General features: G+C 40.9%; 1 protein-coding gene and 1 long non-coding RNA gene across 2 annotated transcripts in view; one reads left to right on the forward strand and one right to left on the reverse strand.

Annotated features, from left to right (window-relative positions):
- LOC137618699 (uncharacterized) overlaps positions 1 to 14,039 on the reverse strand; it is a 375,124-nt gene that overhangs the window by 125,894 nt on the left and 235,191 nt on the right. The window lies entirely within an intron of this gene.
- Positions 1 to 14,039, forward strand: part of LOC137618603 (zinc finger protein 391-like) — a 95,849-nt gene that overhangs the window by 31,669 nt on the left and 50,141 nt on the right. Inside the window, exon 2 of the mRNA XM_068348714.1 lies at positions 6,354 to 6,500. The gene's annotated coding sequence lies outside the window, so the exon portion shown is untranslated. The remainder of the gene's footprint in view (positions 1 to 6,353; positions 6,501 to 14,039) is intronic.

Below are 14,039 nucleotides of genomic sequence, written 5' to 3' on the forward strand. Positions count from 1 at the left end.
GAGGGGGAGGGGTAGTTAGCTACCCCTCCCTCCCCCCCCCCCCCCGCTAACTAGCGGTGGGGTAGGAAACCCTCGTTAAAACTTTATGGCTCGTCATCGGCTGCGCCGAAGAAATCACCCCATGTAAATAGCTAAGGTTTGTATAGTTAGGAAAAATACAAATTATCTACGAATTTGTCATATTTATTTTTATTCATTCCTACGCATTCCAAAATGCCCAAAATATTAATAAAACAGCAATTATTTAAATGTGTACGAAATTGGTCGGAAAATCCTATAAAACAATTTTAAACCATTTACTGTATCTTTGAGCAGCGGTTCGATGGCATACAGGAATGGATGTGGAGAGGATGGAAGGGGGAGGTTACTGCTTGGAAGGAGTAACCGGCCAACTGCATTTCTTTAATAAATATAAGGAGGAACTTTTCCATTTCCTCAATTACTTGTGGCCTTTGCTTACTAATTGCTGTCACTCCCTGTGCAACATTAGCTTTCTTTATCACTTCCTTATTTTTCAAAAAGGTCGAAATGCTCGACTTCGCCATGCCATACTGTAAGGCTAGATCAGACACTCATACACCATTCTCGTATTTCGCAATAATATCCTTCTTCAACTCAATCGTTGTTCTCACTGTTTTCCTCTTATCCATCCCCTTATCACTAACTTTCTTGGGGCCCATTATTATCGGCAAAAAAAAGGAAATAAAACACACTTAATCACAATAAATTCTCAAAACGTGTTGTCGGACTGACAATCTCTCTTGAAATGATGCTACCCGACCAGGCGAGAGTAGCCGAGATGGCCGCTCATCTCACTCGGCCACGCGTTCGGCTGTGTTCAAGTTCTGAATTTTTGTTCGAACACTGCAGCAAAAATTACTTGAATTTTTTGGTCGAACTCCGATTTGTTTGAATTTAGAGTCGTTTGACTACCGAGGTATCACTGTATTACATAAAAGGAATGGTATTGTTGAACTTAATCAAGTAGTAGACTTGAATAAAGTTGGTGAAGAAGACGAATAGTTACATTTCACGGTTAGAGAAGAAGAATTCCTATTGGTGGCGAAGAAGCCTCTGCACAGGGAGGCGGGTTTTTTTGCGCAGAAGGTGGAAACCTGCTATGTACAAACGAATGAATGGGAGTGACCACAACAGCTAGTAGAATAAGAAAAAATAAATGAAAAACTCTGCTAATGTTAGCATGTTACGCTAACATTGCCACAGCTCTACATCACTTGTTGGCAGCTCTGGTTACCGTATTTTTTCATGAAATAGCCTTGGCTCCTCCAACGTTTATCCAGTTATACTGATTTGTCTTTTACGCCGAGAAGGTAATGTATAGAGAAGAAAAGGTTTGTTTAACGATAATATATCGTTTCCCCAGTATGTTTTCCCCACCCAAAACCCCGAGTTCCCACTGGGGGTCCCTCATTATCGTAGGATATATATATATACATATATATTTCTGAAACTATTCATTTGCGACGGGAACGAGTGTCATTTTCGAAGAGAGCGTAATTTTTTCTATAAGAAAAAGTAGTTTTTTTTCCTAGGTTACATTGCCCTGTAATACAGTAAAATAATACCAGTTGTTCTTGGTTGCGATGAAATGAAGCTAAATTCGGTGAAATAACATTATTTACTACAGGAACACATATTTCCTGTTCAAAAAGGTTTTACCTTAAATCTAATGGTTTTTGTTTCCACGTGGGATCGCTTCGCTCGCTGAAAAATAAAAACATCCAGCTCCGTATGTACTGGCAAGCGGTAATGTTGAGCTGCGCACACTAACATCAATATAACTAATAATGAACTACATTAAACCTAAAGTGAAAAATAATGACTTAATTTATGATTGGGACGTCGAAGGTTGGGATCATCGGGGTCTTCTGGCACCAGCTGCTCTGTCGGAGGTAGTGGAGGGTAGAGGCGACTGGCAGCAAGGAAGTAGTGATGTAACAAAGTGTGCTTTGGGTAGTGGTAAGTAAAAAAAACTCAGAAAATATTGCCTGAAATATTTAGTTTTATTTACAGGTCTGTCGACCCATTCCTTCTTCCCTCCATAGGCGTTTTATGTTCTGGGTATGAGTGTCTGGATCTTATTGGGTCAATGAAATTTTTGTATTGTTTTGGTAATCAATTTCAGATATCTTGTTGTATGCAGCCAGTCAATCTCAACCACTATCCCCTCACCACCAATCGCCACTTGATTGTCGAAGAAGTATGCTGTTACCTCCAAACAGAAGCTTCTCCAGTCCATGGTGGTTGTAGAGGATATATCAATACCCTCAATGACACTATCGCGGTCTCAGTGTTTTGATAAAAAATGATTAGCAAACAAAATTAACTTCCACGGGGGGAGATGGCATCTTTCTAGAAATGTACGCATATAGGCACTAACTGTATAACCACAATGGCGTTTCTTCTTGGTCTTGGCAGTTTTAATTTCTGTGTTACAATAATAAAGGTGTTTATCTTCCCTGTAGGCTGACCAGGAACGACACTTTGAGCACAGTAACTTTTGGGCTATCACGTTATGTTCTTTAAGAAAAGTAATAATTACATCTGGTGTGCCATAATAATCTCCAAGAAACTTCATTATGGCTTTAAAGTAAGAATAATTTCAACCACTACACGTTTGTATAGGAAGTCCCATAATAGAACACGAAAGGAGTAAAATACAAACAAAGGCTCAACACGGACAGTCGTTTTACAGGGAAGAAGGCTTGAGAAGGGACTGGTGCGAGCACTTGAAGAGTTAAGGAAAGAGGGTGGGGAAATATTAACCCCCTTTGGGAACTTTCCATCGTATGGGCACGTGATTGGTTAATGGAAACAGAAGAGAGTCTACAGAGTAACCTTGAATGAACTTGCAGGGGAGACTTTTCAAGAGCAAGTATTTATGTGAAATCTTCTATAAGGAAAAGTTGGTTTTTACTAGGAAACATTACCCTGACGGTAAGTACAGTTATACTCGCAAAACTACTTTTGCAAATTCTCATTTATGGAGGAAGTTGGAATGCGATGACCTACATAGGAAAGCTACAGATGCAACTTAATTTGCTCAAATGGGAATATGTTGATATGTGTCAACCAAGAAGCTTCAGGTAATAAGGATGGTGGGAACTACATTAGCCCATAGGAGATCTGTATTCAAGAGTGATATGATATATTGGGGAGCATTGTTAGCAAACCTAACCTAGGGTGCTGGGTCTTGTTGCAAGACTTTCATAACCCCCTCATTGATGCTTCAGTCTAACCTAGCATAGATACTTATGTTATGTTCTGTCCTCTTCCAACCTATTTGGGTCTCATAACTATGATTGTCATCTTCACACCTTCATTTTTTTTAGCCAAAAAGTGAAAGTAAAATTTGTCTTATTCTCAGAAAATGAAAAAAGATCTTTGACACTTTTGAAATCACTTACCTTTTATGCAGTCTTAGTTTTCAGAGCTTCTGTATTTCCAAGTGCAATGTCCTTTCTTTAAGGGGACCGTCCGCCATGTCCGCCATTTTTTTTCCTAATGATCCAAATTACACAATTTCTATATATGTTTTAGACACATATAATACCTTCATCATATAAAAATTTCAAGTTATTTGATCAAAAACTTTTGGATTTATGAGCAAAAATCATGATTTAAAAAAAATATTTAGGTACATTTTTCCCCACTACTATAATACCAATTGTATTGAAACTTATACCACAAAAACTACTCTAACAACCGAACAATTCTGTCTGACAGAATTTTGATTTTCCTTTCTGTTTTTTTTTTTAATGAATTTTTATTTTTTTTTCCTCGTCTAGACGGAAAATAATCGTGAAAAAAAATGTAAAACGAAAATCAAAATTTTGTCTGACAGAATTGTGGAATTTTTATTCTTCTTTTCAACGATATCTTTTTCTCTAATATCGAACAACAAATAAGTGAGAAAAATGTACCTAAGTGGGAATAAGTATGTTTTTGAGTTATGAGCTCCCAAAGATTTGCAGCAAGCTTTCGCTTCTTTTCTAAAAGAAATCAAGATAATATTATTATGATAACTTTTATTGTTCATTCCTATATAAATGCACCCTAAAGGAGGTATTTGAACGCTCAGTTTACTATTCCTATGTTATGAGTTGCCAGCGATCTCTAATTGTTGCCAGTGTTTTAGTTAGCAGGTTTCAGCTTTGTACTCTTATCCATGTTTCCCTCTTTCTTGGTTCTTTTTTCTTGTTCTCCACTTACTTTTTGTTCTTTCTATCACCTTATGTAACATTGGCATTGCTATAAAATTCCAGAGGACGTTGTGAAAGCACAATCAACATACGAACTTCAAGTAAATAAACACATGCATTATAATTTCTATATGTCTTTGGAAACTTTGTGATTTTTTCGTAGCAGGTAGTTTTCATTCACCTACCCTCTACCAATGCCTTTCATTTCTGCCAGAGGTACGATATTTCGAAACATGAGAGAGAGAGAGAGAGAGAGAGAGAGAGAGAGAGAGAGAGAGAGAGCCATCGGCTGATATAGATGACAGTTCAAATTGAGAGAGAGAGAGAGAGAGAGAGAGTTGAACATTGTTATTATAGTATTTGTATAAATGGGAGTTTTTAATAATTGGAGAGAGAGAGAGAGAGAGAGAGAGAGAGAGAGAGAGAGAGAGAGAGAGAGAGAGAGAGAGAGAGAGAGATACAAGTATTTGTATAAATAGCTGGGGTATATAATTTGAGAGAGAGAGAGAGAATAAGTATATTTTACAAGGGTATACGAACAAATGAAAAAGAGATTCATTCTATTATCTAATAAGGGGATGTACAGAGAGAGAGAGAGAGAGAGAGAAGTATTTTTTACAAGGGTATACGTACAAATGAAAAAGAGATTCATCCTATTATAAAATAAGATGATAGAGAGAGAGAGAGAGAGAGAGAGAATAAGAATTTTTGCAAGGATATACGAACAAATGAAAAAAGAGATTCATTCTATTATCTAATAAAAGGATGTACAGAGAGAGAGAGAGAGAGAGAATACAAGTATTTGTATAAATAGCAGGGGTATATAATTCGAGAGAGAGAGAGAGAGAACTACGCATCTGTCAAACTCAGTCAGGCAGACGACACCATAAGGATGACGTCATCATTTAAAGACCGCTATTTTCATTGTTTGGACAAATGATTGACTATTTGTTCTTTCTACAACCTTAGGTAACATTGGCCTTGCTATAATGTTCCCGAGGGCGTTGTGGAAACACAATGTACATACGAACTTCAAGTAAACAAACGCATACATTATAACTTCTATACATCTTTGGCATCTTTGGCTTCTGTTTTCTTGTTCTCCACTTACTTTTTGTTCTTTCTATCACCTTATGTAACATTGGCATTGCTATAAAATTCCAGAGGACGTTGTGAAAGCACAATCAACATACAAACTTCAAGTAAATAAACACATGCATTATAATTTCTATATGTCTTTGGAAACTTTGTGATGTGTTCGTAGGTGGTAGTTTTCATTCACCTACCCTCTACCAATGCCTTTCATTTCTGCCAGAGGTACGAGATTTCGAAACATGAGAGAGAGAGAGAGAGAGAGAGAGAGAGAGAGAGAGAGAGAGAGAGAGAGAGAGAGTTGAACATTGTTATTATAGTATTTGTATAAATGGGAGTTGAGAGAGAGAGAGAGAGAATAAAAGTATTTGTATAAATGGCAGTGGTAAATAATTCGAGAGAGAGAGAGAGAGAGAGAGAGAGAGAGAGAGCTGCGCACCTGTCAAACTCAGTCAGGCAGACGACGCCATAAGGATGACGTCATCCTTTAAAAACCGCTATTTTCATTTTTTGGAAAAATGATTGACTATTTGTTCTTTCTACAACCTTAGGTAACATTGTCCTTGCTATAACGTTCCCGAAGGCGTTGTGGAAACACAATGTACATACGAACTTCAAGTAAACATAGGCATACATTATAACTTCTATACATCTTTGGCAACTTTGGCTTCTGTTATTGTAGGAGTAGACTTCGTTCATCTACACTCTACCAATGCCTTCCATTTCTGCCAGACGTACGATAGATCGAAATATAAGTGAAAAATCGCTATATATATGCAAAATTACACAAAAAGACGATTTTGTCAAACTAAGTCATGCAGACGACACAGTAAGGATGACATCATCATTTAAAAACCTCTATATCTTCGTTATTTGTAAAAATAATGGGTTGAAACTTCTGGAGAGCATGTACGATATGTTTCTCTATACAGAGAGACAATAAAACAATTTTTTAATTTTTCAAGTTGGTATGCCAAAATACCACCGCGGACGGTCCCCTTAACGCACAGCAGTTTTGATGTTTATTAATCTTTGCAGAATCCAGTTGTTCATCAAAGCATAGAAGAAGAGTAACAAAGCTCTGGAACTATTTTAAGAAGCTTATGTTCTTTGAAAGGAACTATATTGCACCATCTATGACTGTCTAAAAGCAGAAGTATAAGAAACACCCTCACAAAATCTGTGGTAAGTACAATTTTACCAAATTGAATTATAGATTTGAAATTCATATATAGTGCAGCATATCTTTGGTTTATACTGTACTGTGATACCCTGTTGGAATTTTACTATATGCATCAATTAATAGAAAGTAGTGGCCAATATATTGTATTATGTTATGTATTTGTAATTTTGCTTTTGTTCTTAAATGTTTACAAACCATCGCCCTTTAAGGACGGCCTATGGCTTGGAATATTGGAAATTCACATTACTGCATTTATGGCTTAAAGAACTTTTATAGATTTGCTTTCAAATAGTTTTTTAATGAAAACAATTTGTTTGTTCTGACACTCAATACAAACCCTTTTGCTATTTACAGGGAATATGCTTTCAAAGAAGCTGGAAACTAGCCATAAGATTTTTAGCAAGGTATAACCACCCATCTCTAGTTAGCAGGGGGAGGGGTTAGCTTGTAGACCAGCTCTCAAACTCACGGTTCAAATCTTGTCACTCGTGTTTTTGGCTCAAAACTAAACAGACTTTTACTTTTTTCCATCTTTTACTCTTTTAAGGAGTACTTGGTTGTTCCTACACTAAATACAAACACTCATTCTTTACTATAGGAGACATTCTAGCGCGAGCTGGAAAATGCGGAAGAAAAACCTTAACAAGGTCGTTAACGACAGGACAGGTAATTACCCACCTGACAGTGGTGGGGGACCGCTGGTCGGTAGCTACTGTTTACCTTCAATCAAATTCTAGCCGTCGCGATGGTAACACCACTGCTCCTGCTTTATTATCATGACAAGGGAGACTTCCGTTTTCCCATTGCTCTAGCCCTTCGGGTTCTCGCAACACAAACTCTAAGGGCACGCACGTTCACGCTGAGCCTTCGGGTTCTCGCAACACAACCTCTAGGGGCACGCACGATCACGCTGAACCTTCGGGTTCTCGTGACACAAGTCATCAAGAGTGTTACTCTTAGGTCAGTTTGTCTTTGAACTCTTGTCACACGGAGTGTTCGCGTACGCCCATCCAACACTACGCCCATAACAATCAGGAGTTTTACTCTTATGGCAGAGTCTTCAGACCCCAGTCACGCAGGTGTTCGCACACAATTAGCGCTACACACGCGAATCTCCGATCATACACTCGCGGGGTCAATCCCTCGCTCCCGTGTTTCAGACAGGACAACCTCCCTAATTCCTTTGCTCCCTAATGAGTTAAGGATTTCGAGTCTCTCGGAAACCTCGAAAGAAGATGCAGGGGTTCGCCCCTTCTTCTCTTCGGTTGAGAGCAGAAGGGAAAAGGGAAACGTGTTAGAGAGGCTAAAAGATAACACCCAGATAGCAGCGACGTAGAACGCGATGCCGAGGGCTTCGGCCGCTCTGTTCGTTATCCTGCGCTTCATGTGGCAGCTCATGAGCTGCCCATGTTACGAGGTAACACTCGTTGTCAACCTACAACTTGATCAACTTATTGGGAAACTTAGATTGCTGACAGGAGGTTCGCCTCCAGGGATTAGAGATCCTTCCTTTACGAGGGAGTGATAACCTTCCTCGGAATTGGACTGCGTGAAAGATCCATCCCCCTTCCGAGGGAAAGCTTCCCCACTTCAGACAGTCAGCAACCTTCCCTCCTTTGTAAGAAGCTGCGAACAGCTCAATGAGTTTTACCTTTGCTATCTCGTCCCCGAAGACTGCTTTTTCCCCAGGAGCTGGGGAAAAGCAAGTCTACGGCCTATGCCTCTTTTGGGGGGAACTTCTCCCTGGGTGTATGCTTGGCTCAGGCGATGTCCTTCATCGGAAGGACTTCTCTCTCGTTCACGAGAGGAGATTTTTACGCCTACGTTTTTTTCGTAAAACTGGGAGAAAACTTGCCTTAGGCGATACCTTCCTTCAGAAGATCTCTCTCATTCGCGAGAGAGAAATTATTACGCCTTCGCTTTTTTCCCTTAGAAATGGGGGGAAAGCTTGTCTTAGGCAATGTTCTCCTTCGGGAGAACTTCTCTGTCATTCGCGAGAGAGAGATTATTACGCCTTCGTTTTTTTTCCATAGAACTGGGGGAAAGCTTGTCTTAGGCCAAGTCCCCCTTCGGGAGGACTTCTTTCTCGTTCACGAGAGGGAGATTTTTACGCCTACGTTTTTTCCCTAGAACTAGGAGAAAACTTGTCTTAAGCGACGTCCTCCTTCGAGAGAACTTCTCTCTTGGCCGCGAGAGAGATTATTACGCCTATGCTTTTTTTCCCATAGATCTGGGAGAAAGTTTGCCTCAGGCGATGTCCTCCTTCGGGAGGACTTCTCCCTCGTTTGTGAGAAAGAAATTATTAAACCTACGCTTTTCCCCATAGAGAGGGGAGAAAGCTTGTTTTAGGCGATCTCCTTAGGGAGAACCTTCCAACCAATCACGAGAAGAAACTTGTAGGAGTTTACTTATCTACGCTCCTCCCTCTTACGCTTTTAGGTTCTCCTCCAGGGGCGGAGCGAGAGCCTTGTATTAAGCAACATTCTCCTTCGGGAGAACAAATCTACCCTGCGGAGGAGTTATTTTCATCCCTGACGTTCTCCCCCTCGTGCTGGTAGGAGACGTCTTTTTGATCCTACTGGTTCCCCTCACGTTGACCCCTCGGGGTCTCGTGACGATTACCCTTTCGCCGGGTGTGATCGGGAGCTTTTAAACTTTCGTCATGTTTATCCTACAGGTTCTCATGACATTAGGAGTCCTTCGGGCCTCTGTCGCGTTGGACTTTCGAGTTCACACGACTTGGAACCTTCGAGTTTCAGTTATGCGGAGTAGTCGGGCTCTCGTAACAATTAGCACAGAGTGTCCGTGCACGCGCGCAATTAGCGCTATGCACGCGATCATCGTCATTAAGAGTTTACTCTTATGACAGAGCCTTCCGACTCTTGTCAGCGGTCTTCGCCATTACCTCCAGACACTCCGACTTCTACCATTATTCCCCTTTCGATAAGAAAGATACGAGGGGTAAGATATAAGGTTTGTCTGCTACTCGCGTCACCACTTTTTCCTGTAATAACACACGTGGAATTATCACAGCCTGAGGATTCCTCGTGGTTGCTGCCGTCGAGGGACTTAGAAGCCTCCTATTTAAGGGTTCTAAGAACTATGTGTTATATCTCATGCCTCGGCGATTTGCATCTGTCTCCTCAACCCTTTGACTCTCCAGCCTTAGACAGGCTATGTATCAACAGTCTAGGGTTCGAGTCCCACCCAGACTCGTTAGAGCCTTCAGTGCCTACAACCTTACCATCCTTGTAAGCTAAGGTTGGGGGGAGCCTATAGATCCATCTGCTGAGTCTTCAGCAGCCACTACCTAGCCTTCCCTGGTCCTAGCTGGGATGGAGAGGAGGCTTCGTCGTTGACCATATATGGTCAGTCTCTAGGACATTGTCCTAACGGCTAGTGCAATGTCACTGTCCCTCGCCTCTGCCTTTCTTGAGCGACCTTTAAACCTGGTCTGTTCTCCGAGCCCAGAGACGTCAACCTTCTCCTCTGATCTTAGATCCCCTCACGGCAAGGCTCACGCCAGACTAATCCTCGAAGAGACACTCAACTGTTCCAGGCTCTTTTCAGTCACAGAAGCCTTGGCAAGGGAAGCGACTTCAATGTCCCTTCTGGCTTGACACGTGGTCTGATACAGTCGGCTACCTTGCGATCCGCGAGGACTTACCAAACCAAAACTCTAGGCAGTCCCTACAAGAAGTCCTAACTGCTGGGGCTAAGACAATGGACTTCTTAACCGCTACAACAGCGACAATGTGAAGCAATTGGATCCTCAAAAGGAAGGATCAGTAGTTCCCAGACTTCCTTTTGTACCTCAGTGAGGAAAGCTTCTCTCAGTCTCGGCGATTTAGGGCTATCGTACAGCCTTGAGCCTCATCTGTAGACGGAGAAGGGGTTGACCTCTCCGCCTCAGTAGACATTACCTTGGTTGTTTCGGTGTTGGGAGTGATCTTGCCCCTCACTTGATATTAGACCATCTCCTTGAGACGTGTCTTACGTTCGGTGAAGGGTCTGCCCTATGTGCCCTTAAGGGCCTCAGACTACTCTCTGAACCTTAAGACCGTTTTATTCGTACCTCTGTCCTCCGCTAAAAGGGTCAGTGAGCTACATGGTCTGTCTTACGTCACCCATTCTAAGAGATGAGGGGGGGGGGGGGGCGAGTGTCTCGCAACTTCGTACCGGGCTTGGTGGCTGGACTCATAATCCTTCATCTACCGATGGAAGATTTTGAGAATTTCCACAGGATGCAGTCCAGTTGTTACTATGCCCAGTCAGGGCGTCAAAGAAATATCTGAGGCGCACCAGACTTTTCAGACCACGTCTCCGTCATCTCTTCCTTGTACCAACAGGGTAAAGAAGAGAATCTCTCGCAACACCATCTCTTTCTGACTTAAGAAAGTTATTGCGAGGACTTTTCACGGAGACCCAGAGGCAGCACAACACAGAGCCCATGAAGTTAGGGGAGTGGCTGCCTCTCTGGCGTTTAAGAGAATTTTCTGTCTCCCAAGTCTTAAGTGTTGGGGTCTGGAAACGCCAATCTACATTCACTGCTCCCTATTTGAGCGACGTGACACATAGGTCTCTAGACACCCTGTTTATAGGGCCTATTGTGACAGGTCAACAGATGCTGTTACTACCTTACACCCTTTCAGGGGACAGTAACCATTGGTTGAGGATTCTGGGTTACACTAGGTTTTAAGAAGGACATCCATCGATCTTCTTCGTCTCCTTCTCCCCCACATCTGGTGATCCTAGACTGTATCCAGTTTCAGCTGGACTCGCCAATGGAAATAAGGTATGATACTCATCCGATTCCTCTCACAGAGTAAAAGTTATACTCGTGGTGACGAGGTTTCCCCTTGGCAAGGTCGGGGGAATCCTAAGTTTGAAGGGGTCCGAGTCGAATGTTCCTGACCCACTTCATCCTGAAACATTTGTTTCCATGAAGTTGCAAACCTTCAGTCGTACTGAGATTCTGGGATCTACAAAGCAAGAAGATACGGAAGATTGTTGCTTCAAAAGAGTCTAGTCTGAGGACTATCTTCCGTAAAGATAGGGAACTCCTTGGCCACCCTGGCCTCAAGACTAAGTGTCCTTTAGTAAAGAATGAGGGTTTGTATTTTGTGTAGGAACAAATGACAAACTTATAACAGAGTTTGTATTTTTCCTAACATACAAACCCGAATTCTTTACACAAATCTTCCCTCCATCACCGCCCCCCTAGGATAATCCTAACTAGAATCCGATTGAAGGTAAACAGCATCTACCGACCGGCGGTCCCCCACCACTGTCAGGTGGGTAATTACCTGTCCGGTCGTTAACGACCTTGTTAAGGTTTTTCTGCCGTATTTTCCAGCTCGCGCTAGAATATCTCCTATAGTAAAGAATTCGGGTTTGTATGTTAGGAAAAATACAGACTGTTATAAGTTTGTCATGTTTCAGGTGTCTCGCCTTACGTGTTTGTCCCTGCCGTGAAGGGCGCCAGTCCGGTACCTTCATGAGACCAATCGTCATTTCCTTTGTCCTGCTTGCAGAGGTCTCTTTTGCTCGCAGGACTCTCCTTGTACAGTCAGCCCTCGCTCTTCACAGTGGTTAGGTAACAGAGATAGGCGCGGAGAACGAGAATCCATAAATACTGGCTGCCCTTGGGTGGGATAACTCCTAACTCCTAACCCTACCAACTCACTGCCCATTGCCTATGCGCCTAATATTGATTTGTTCCGTAACCGGAATACAAAGCACGCTATTTAAAAGGGGTATTACTTTCGGCGTAGCTGAAATGAGGAGCCATTAAAATTTAACAAGGGTTTACTACCCACACCTCTAGTTAGCGGGGGTAGGGGAGGGTAGCTTGCTACCCCCCCCCCCTCACACACACCTGTGCTTGAGCTCACTTTACTTTCGGCTTGGAGCGAGAACAGTTGTTTCCTCTCTAAATCAATTCAATTCTCAGCTGGATTGAATGAAAAAGTTAATCTTTCTTTTCTAACAATACTCCAGTTTTCAAATCAAAGCTTTGGCATTTTAGATCTGTAAAAGGAATTTCCCTTCTGATGTTTTCAGTACAGTGAACCCTCGTTTATCGCGGTAGATAGGTTCCAGACCCGACCGCGATAGGTGAAAATCCGTGAAGTAGTGACACCATATTTACGTATTTATTTAACATGTATATTCAGACTTTTAAAACCTTCCCTTGTACGTAGTACTGTTAACAAACTACCCTTTAATGTACAGAACACTTAATGCATGTACTACAGTACCCTAAACTAAAACAGGCACAAATTTTAAAGGCGATTTTATATCATGCGTTTCCTAAACACGCCAAAAAGCACGATAAAGAATGGCAACCAATGTTTTGTTTACGTTTATCTCTGATCATAATGAATAAACAAATGCGTTTAGTGTACACATCTGTGTATAGGTTAGTTTTTGCATCGATTATATTGATTATACAGTATGTTGATTTTGTTATTACCAATGTTTTACTTAATTTTTCTTAGGACTTCCAAATGAAATGTTTTTCTGTATGACACTGCCTGAAACGGCGGCGTCATAAAGTACGCTCCATCTTCGATCGTAATAAACAAACGAAGGCATTTAACGTGCATGATGAAAGTGATAAATAATGATATTACAGTAAAAGCTTTTAGAAAATAGGTTATTACAAATATTATTTACCGTATCTATATAAAATCATACATACGTAGCAAAGCAGGAAAACAATTTACGAGAGAGAGAGAGAGAGAGAGAGAGAGAGAGAGAGAGAGAGAGAGAGAGAGAGAGAGAGAGAGAGAGATAGATAGATTGTTTTACGTACGTAAATGTAAATTTTTAAACAAAAAAATAGCCCCATTTCATATAAAATAGGTTATTACAAATATTTTATTTTATCATATTACAGTAGTCTGTATAATACTGTAAAGTTCAGTACAGTATGTTGTTGTTAGTCGTGGCGATGAAATTCTCACGAAACAAAAACACGGCATTCGATTACAACAGCTGATTCATTCTCTCTCTCTCTCTCTCTCTCTCTCTCTCTCTCTCTCTCTCTCTCTCTCTCTCTCTCTCTCTCTCTCTTCGTTATACAATACTTACATATAGATGAAGAAACTAAAATTAGTTTTCTTAGTGTCAATTTAATACGAAACGAAAAAATTATGCCAAGTTTACATCCATTTCAATCGTTGCTAAAAATACGGCATCCGATTTCATCAGCAAACCACTATTTTTTGGGAAACATCATTTTATTCTAGAAAATTGCTACTCTTTAAATAGTTAATTGCACATTAAGAAAGCGTTTACTTTTGTTTTTAAATTTCGGGTGTGTTTTAAAAATCGAGTATTGTTGACTTCTTTTTGTTTTACTTTTGGCTGTGATCAGATCAGCTGACGTCTAGCTGCCGCTCTTGAGAGCGTACGAATACACTAACAAAGTATCGTTTATACCATTTCTTAACTTATTCAAACCGTCTATACAGTTGATATTACATAAGCACCAATGTGTTATAACCTATCAAATTTTTTTGTTTATTACATTTAAA

Source organism: Palaemon carinicauda, chromosome 25 (assembly GCF_036898095.1).
Source record: "Palaemon carinicauda isolate YSFRI2023 chromosome 25, ASM3689809v2, whole genome shotgun sequence".
NCBI classification, from domain to species: domain Eukaryota; kingdom Metazoa; phylum Arthropoda; class Malacostraca; order Decapoda; family Palaemonidae; genus Palaemon; species Palaemon carinicauda.